This window comes from Ambystoma mexicanum, chromosome 10, assembly GCF_040938575.1.
Source record: "Ambystoma mexicanum isolate Mex_15411 chromosome 10, UKY_AmexF1_1, whole genome shotgun sequence".
NCBI lineage: Eukaryota > Metazoa > Chordata > Amphibia > Caudata > Ambystomatidae > Ambystoma > Ambystoma mexicanum.
In genome coordinates, this window is record NC_090932.1 from 1,624,504,590 (window position 1) to 1,624,511,758 (window position 7,169).

The 7,169-nt window shown below is 48.3% G+C and overlaps 1 non-coding gene across 1 annotated transcript; it reads right to left on the reverse strand.

Annotated features, from left to right (window-relative positions):
• Positions 1 to 2,930: 2,930 nt before the first annotated feature.
• On the reverse strand, positions 2,931 to 3,070 carry LOC138496814 (U4 spliceosomal RNA). The gene has a single exon (XR_011278291.1). It is a non-coding gene; the product is annotated as a U4 spliceosomal RNA (small nuclear RNA).
• Between the last annotated feature and the right edge of the window lie 4,099 nt (positions 3,071 to 7,169).

Consider the following 7,169-nt stretch of genomic DNA (forward strand, 5'->3'; position numbering starts at 1 on the left):
TTTTGTATTTCCTTTGTTGTTTTTTCTTTTCTGTGTGCTTCTTCCCTTGGACACCCTGGGTTGTTCCCGTGGCCATTTCTGTTTCCTGGTTCACCTCTTCCCATTCTTTTTGTATTTCCTTTGTTGTTTTTCTTTTCTGTGTGCTTCTTCCCGTGGACACTCTGTGCTGTTCCCGTGGCCACTTCCGTTTCCTGGTTCGCCTCTTCCCATTCTTTTTGTATTTCCTTTGTTGTTTTTTCTTTTCTGTGTGGTTCTTTCCTTGGACACTCTGTGCTGTTGTTCCTGTGGCCATTTCTGTTTCCTGGTTCACCTCTTCCCATTCGTTTTGTATTTCCTTTGTTGTTTTTTCTTTTCTGTGTGCTTCTTCCCGTGGACACTCTGTGCTGTTCCTGTGGCCATTTCTGTTTCCTGGTTCACCTCTTCCCATTCTTTTTGTATTTCCTTTGTTGTTTTTTCTTTTCTGTGTGTTTCTTCCCTTGGACACCCTGGGTTGTTCCCGTGGCCATTTCTGTTTCCTGGTTCACCTCTTCCCATTCTTTTTGTATTTCCTTTGTTGTTTTTCTTTTCTGTGTGCTTCTTCCCGTGGACACTCTGTGCTGTTCCTGTGGCCATTTCTGTTTCCTGGTTCGCCTCTTCCCATCTCTTTTTGTATTTCCTTTGTTGTTTTTTCTTTTCTGTGTGCTTCTTCCCTTGGACACCCTGGGTTGTTCCCGTGGCCATTTCTGTTTCCTGGTTCACCTCTTCCCATTCTTTTTGTATTTCCTTTGTTGTTTTTCTTTTCTGTGTGCTTCTTCCCGTGGACACTCTGTGCTGTTCCCGTGGCCACTTCTGTTTCCTGGTTCGCCTCTTCCCATTCTTTTTGTATTTCCTTTGTTGTTTTTTCTTTTCTGTGTGGTTCTTTCCTTGGACACTCTGTGCTGTTGTTCCTGTGGCCATTTCTGTTTCCTGGTTCACCTCTTCCAATTCGTTTTGTATTTCCTTTGTTGTTTTTTCTTTTCTGTGTGCTTCTTCCCGTGGACACTCTGTGCTGTTCCTGTGGCCATTTCTGTTTCCTGGTTCACCTCTTCCCATTCTTTTTGTATTTCCTTTGTTGTTTTTCTTTTCTGTGTGCTTCTTCCCTTGGACACCCTGGGCTGTTCCTGTGGCCATTTCTGTTTCCTGGTTCACCTCTTCCCATTCTTTTTGTATTTCCTTTGTTGTTTTTCTTTCCTGTATACTTCTTTCCTTGGACACCCTGGGTTGTTCCCGTGGCCATTTCTGTTTCCTGGTTCACCTCTTCCCATTCGTTTTGTATTTCCTTTGTTGTTTTTTCTTTTCTGTGTGGTTCTTCCCGTGGACACCCTGGGCTGTTCCTGTGGCCATTTCTGTTTCCTGGTTCACCTCTTCCCATTCTTTTTGTATTTCCTTTGTTGTTTTTCTTTCCTGTATTCTTCTTTCCTTGGACACCCTGGGTTGTTCCCGTGGCCATTTCTGTTTCCTGGTTCACCTCTTCCCATTCGTTTTGTATTTCCTTTGTTGTTTTTTCTTTTCTGTGTGGTTCTTCCCGTGGACACTCTGTGCTGTTCCCGTGGCCATTTCTGTTTCCTGGTTCACCTCTTCCCATTCGTTTTGTATTTCCTTTGTTGTTTTTTCTTTTCTGTGTGGTTCTTCCCGTGGACACTCTGTGCTGTTCCCGTGGCCATTTCTGTTTCCTGGTTCACCTCTTCCCATTCGTTTTGTATTTCCTTTGTTGTTTTTTCTTTTCTGTGTGGTTCTTCCCTTGGACACCCTGGGCTGTTCCTGTGGCCATTTCTGTTTCCTGGTTCACCTCTTCCCATTCGTTTTGTATTTCCTTTGTTGTTTTTTCTTTTCTGTGTGCTTCTTCCCGTGGACACTCTGTGCTGTTCCTGTGGCCATTTCTGTTTCCTGGTTCACCTCTTCCCATTCTTTTTGTATTTCCTTTGTTGTTTTTCTTTTCTGTGTGCTTCTTCCCTTGGACACCCTGGGCTGTTCCTGTGGCCATTTCTGTTTCCTGGTTCGCCTCTTCCCATCTCTTTTTGTATTTCCTTTGTTGTTTTTTCTTTTCTGTGTGCTTCTTCCCTTGGACACCCTGGGTTGTTCCCGTGGCCATTTCTGTTTCCTGGTTCACCTCTTCCCATTCTTTTTGTATTTCCTTTGTTGTTTTTCTTTTCTGTGTGCTTCTTCCCGTGGACACTCTGTGCTGTTCCTGTGGCCATTTCTGTTTCCTGGTTCGCCTCTTCCCATTCTTTTTGTATTTCCTTTGTTGTTTTTCTTTTCTGTGTGCTTCTTCCCGAGGACACTCTGTGCTGTTCCTGTGGCCATTTCTGTTTCCTGGTTCGCCTCTTCCCATCTCTTTTTGTATTTCCTTTGTTGTTTTTCTTTTCTGTGTGCTTCTTCCCGTGGACACTCTGTGCTGTTCCCGTGGCCACTTCCGTTTCCTGGTTCACCTCTTCCCATTCTTTTTGTAATTCCTTTGTTGTTTTTCTTTTCTGTGTGGTTCTTCCCGTGGACACTCTGTGCTGTTCCTGTGGCCACTTCCGTTTCCTGGTTCGCCTCTTCCCATCTCTTTTTGGTAGGTGGAATCCTATCTTCTTGCTCGCTGTTGCGGTTCTCTTCTGCAGATGAGTCCCCTCCCAGCCTCTTGCTAACATATGCCCAGCCATATTCTTTTTCGGCCGCTGCAGCCCATTTTAGTAATTTTGCATCTTGTTTTGCCCTTAATCCGTTTTGCGGACTTGTCATTTTATCTCGCAGCCTGGTGTTTAAGGTCCTTCTTTTCAACAAGATATTATTTAAAAATGTGTTCGTTTCGTGCTTGTCAGGAATTATCTGCTTTACCAGACTTTTAAAATTCTTCCTAGCGCTGTGCCGCTCCTTTTCCCCGGCCTCCGAACTTCGTTGTGCTTCCCGCTGCCTTCGTGCTAACTCAACCTCAGTGGAGACTTAAAAAAATTACCAATTCCTACTATACATCAAGCTGTCATGGCGAGGTATTGGGTAAAGTTTCCAATAAGCAATAATCGCGCTTCGGTAAATCTCATGAGCTACGATACTGCCACTGCGCAAAGGGATTACTAGGGCAATGTGACCTTGTTGCAGCAACAACGTTGCTACTTTTGTCCGGGCCTTTATCGTGCTTCACCGCCCTCTCGCTTCGACTGCTTGTGCCGTCGCTTGGATTTACCAGAGTTTGGCGTCCCGCTGCTGCTCCTCTTCGTGTATGGGCGGTAAGTGTACATGGGTGATTCACGGGGCGGGGGGCTTTTACAGAGTTGGTGACTTTCCTATTCGGGCTGGCAGTGTGCTCCGCGATCAATCCTGCCTTCCCGGCCGCCTCTCTAGCTTGATCCCGCCTCACTTGTAACCGCCTCATTTGATGCCGTTTCCTGGTTCCCGGATTTGCTTTCTTGCTGTGCCTGGCGTGAGCTGTGACCGAACTCTGTGCCTTGCTAACTGCACAGTATTTCACAGTGGGATTACGCTGCAGTGAGAATCTTTTTCATGGATATCACACCCTGAGCAGAGCGTAAAGCATCTTAGGAGCAATTGCGGCAGGAACCACTTTGATTCTAAGGTTTCAATGGTATTAGTATTCCGTCAACCCACTCTCTACCCCACTCCCGCCCCGAACGGGGTGTAATGTACCACAGGAGTAAAAATCATCCGAAAACCACTCTGCCAGATGAACTGCTTTTCGTTGTGCTCCCGCCCCGAACAGAGAGAGAAGCAATGTTCCAAGCAGTGCAAAAAAGAAGAAGCTGTGTCTGCGAACGCAGAGTCCAGGTACACTAAGGCCAGAGTGTTTCTTCTGCAGGGCTGCTGTCTGTCTTCTTCTTGCTGATAGATTTTATCCATCCGTGGTGATTATTGGATACCGAGGCTTGAACCTCGTTACTCCATCTTCTCGGGTTGAGTATGTAGTCGTGGGTTAGGATTCTTCTTGGTCTGTGTGGACCTATCACAGTAGGGCTGGTTTCACTGGGTCTTCTCTGTGATGGGCAGTGGGTAGCAGTCGAGAGGGTTTGCAGTGGTGGCAGTGAGTCTTCTGATCCAAGGGTTCGGGTTCTGATCCAGTCCTTGACAGAAGTTCTTGCTCAGCTTCGCTAGACGTGCATCCAACATCTCGATGTCCAGTTCTCTGTGAAGGTCAGTTATCCTTGTGAAGATTGGAGCTCCAGACGATATCCGCAGGGCCTTGTTCTAGACTATCTGGAGACTCTCCAGGTGTCGCTGATGGCAGGTCATCCATGCTAGGAAGGTATACGTCAGGGTAGGTCTGATGATCGCCTTGTAGACATTGATCTTTGTCCAGAAGGTCATGGATTTGGTCTTTAGGAGTGGGTACAGTGCTGCCATCTTTCCTGTTGCCTTCTGCTGAGTATTCTCGATATGGCTTCCCCAGTAGAGTTTGCTGTCCACGGTCACACCAAGGTAGCGGCTGCTGCTCTCCCACTTGATGGTCTCCCCGTGGAGGCTGATGTGCGGGTGCTCCTTGATCTCCTTTCTGGTGAACATTGTTGCAGTCGTCTTGCTGGTGTTGAGTTCTATCCGCCAATCGCTGTACCACGTTGAGATGGTATCCAGTAAAGCTTGCAGGTTCTTCGCCACTTCCTTTTCGCTGAATGACTCGGAGATGACTGCAACTGTCATGACCTACAGAACGCGCCCCTTTTGGACTTCCTGGTCCTTGTCTCAGCGGGGCTTACACTCGCTGGTACTCCCAACATGGCCGTCCAGCGTGAAACACCTTCCTCGCTCCACACGTTGGATGTAGCGTGTTCTATTAATAGACCACGCCCCCCGCGGCTCCGCACGTCTCTATGCTATTGCGAAGTAGCGACCAGACGTGTGCTCAGTAGCTCGCGGTATTGTTTTCCCTGATTGTGTCCCTTCTAAACTCCATTCCTAGTCCCTCTCCTTTCCTTCTTACTTCCTGGACTCGTGTGCTGTGTAGTGCACCCTCTTACTTTCCCGGATTCCTGGATCGTTGCATCCCGGAACTTTGAACGCACGCTGGAGTCGGAAGAGACTCGTGCAGCCTTATTCAAGACCCGATCCGTCCGCAAGAAGGCATCGACCAAGAAATCCAGCAAACACCGGACTCAGGTGAGAAGGGGGGAACTCCTTGACAGCAACATTGTCCGCATACAGTGCCAGGTCGGCCTTGTGGAGATCTGTCAGGATATCGTTGGTGAAGCTGTTGAACAGGAAGGGTCCGAGGTTGAATCCCTGTGGCACGCCTGCTCGGATGGGATGTGATGAGGCCATCTCAGACTGCATGGCGAGATGGAAGGTGTGGTCTCCCAGGTAGCTTGCAATCGTCTTCAACAGGTAGTTTAGAAATCTCAGACTGATCATCTTGTGCAGCAGTCCCTTGTGCCAGACTCGGTCGAATGCTTTGGCAACATCCAAGAAGACGATTTCCGTGGACTTCTTGATGTTGAATCCGTGGCTGATGGTGTCCACCACTCTCAGCAGCTGATGGGTCGTTGCATGCCCCCTTCGAAATCCAAACTGTTCCTTTGCTAGTAGATTTCTTTTGGAGGCAAAGTCGCTGAGTGGGGCAAGGAGGATCTTCTCCAGGAGCTTCGATAATCCAGAGAGCAGGCTGATGGGGCGGTAGTTTGCAGGATCCCTCAGTGATTTTCTGGCCTTTGGGAAATAAATGACCCTGGCTTCCTTCCAGGATCTCGGGAAGTGCTGACACCTCATGCATGCATTGAATATCTCTGTGAAGTGTTCCATTGATGCCGGCGCAAGGGTCTTTATTGCCAGGTTGGTTATTCTGTTGCTCCCTGGTGCCTTGCTGTTCGCCAGCTTCTCTGCAAGTTCTGCTACCTCCAGAGCTTGTGCACTCCTTGATCTCTTTTGCTCCCATCCCGGTTCGGTCTTCTGCGAGATGCATCTCAACTTCTTCCTCCACTCCGTCTGAGAGCCTGCTTGCCTTGTTTGGGTTGAACAAAGCCTACAGTGTCTCGGCGAGGACCTCTGCCTTGTCCTTGTTGTTGCATGCAAGGTGGGTTTGTCCCTGGATTGGTGGGCTTGGCTCTTTCTTCCCAGTCAGGCCACGAGTCATTCTCCAAACGGAGTTGTCCGCCTACTTCAGCTTGGGTGTTGCGGCCTCCCACTTCATTCCACGGTGCTGTCTGTGTTGCTCCTGCAGGAGCCTTGTGAGCGTGTTGTACTTCTGCAGGAGATCAGGCATGCAGAACTTCTGCCACTGGCGTCGGGCCCGGTTCTTGACAGCGATTGACGGCTGGATGCCTCTTGGTAGGTCATAGATGGAACAACGGTTTGTCTTCTGCTTCGGAATCCTGCTCTTGATTGCCTGCTGAACTGCTTTTGTGAAGTCTTCCACAGCCTTGTCTATGTCTTCCTTGGTGCTCAGCGGGTTTGGTGTGACCTTGCTGTTAAGCTCTTCCTTGTAGCAGCTTCAGTGAGCTCTTCTGAAGTTGTACTTCTCGTCCTGCTGGTAGGGTTCCATCTCGTCTCCCACAGTGATTGCTACTTGGTTGTGGTCCGAGGTCAGCTCTGCCAGGATTTCCAGCTACACACATTGTTGCAGGTTCTTCCATAGCACAATGTCCAGCACATCTGGGTTGTGACTTGCGACACTTGGGTAGTGCGTGGGCTCAGTTGGGCCTGCTACCCCACAGTCGTTCTTTCTGGAATACGCCAGCAGTGTCCGTCCCCTCTGGTTGGTAGTCCTGGAGTTCCAGCATCGATGTTTGGCGTTGAGGTCTCCTCCGATGATTGTCGGAATAGTGGAATCCAGCAATGCATCCAGGTCTCCAAGGTCCAGCTTTGCTTTCGGAGGGCAGTAAGTTGCAATCAGTCGGAGTGGTCCTGTCGCAGGCTAGACCTGCACTCCTGTATAGGGTGTGCCAACCCCTCGCCCCTCAACTGAATATAGATAACCTTATAGGCAGATCAAATAGTTCCATCATTGAAGAAATCAGGATTAGATTGCCTTTCTTAAAAATAAAAAGTGCACATGGCACTGCACATATTTGGGTTGGGATGGCCCAGGAAATAAAGGGTGTTTCAAATATCACACACATACCATATGTTTATAAGGATATATTATGTATAAAGGATACAAAGTGAGAGATACTTAAATAGCTCCGTGAAGAAAAATACAGTGTCAGACAAAAATATTTTTCAAAATG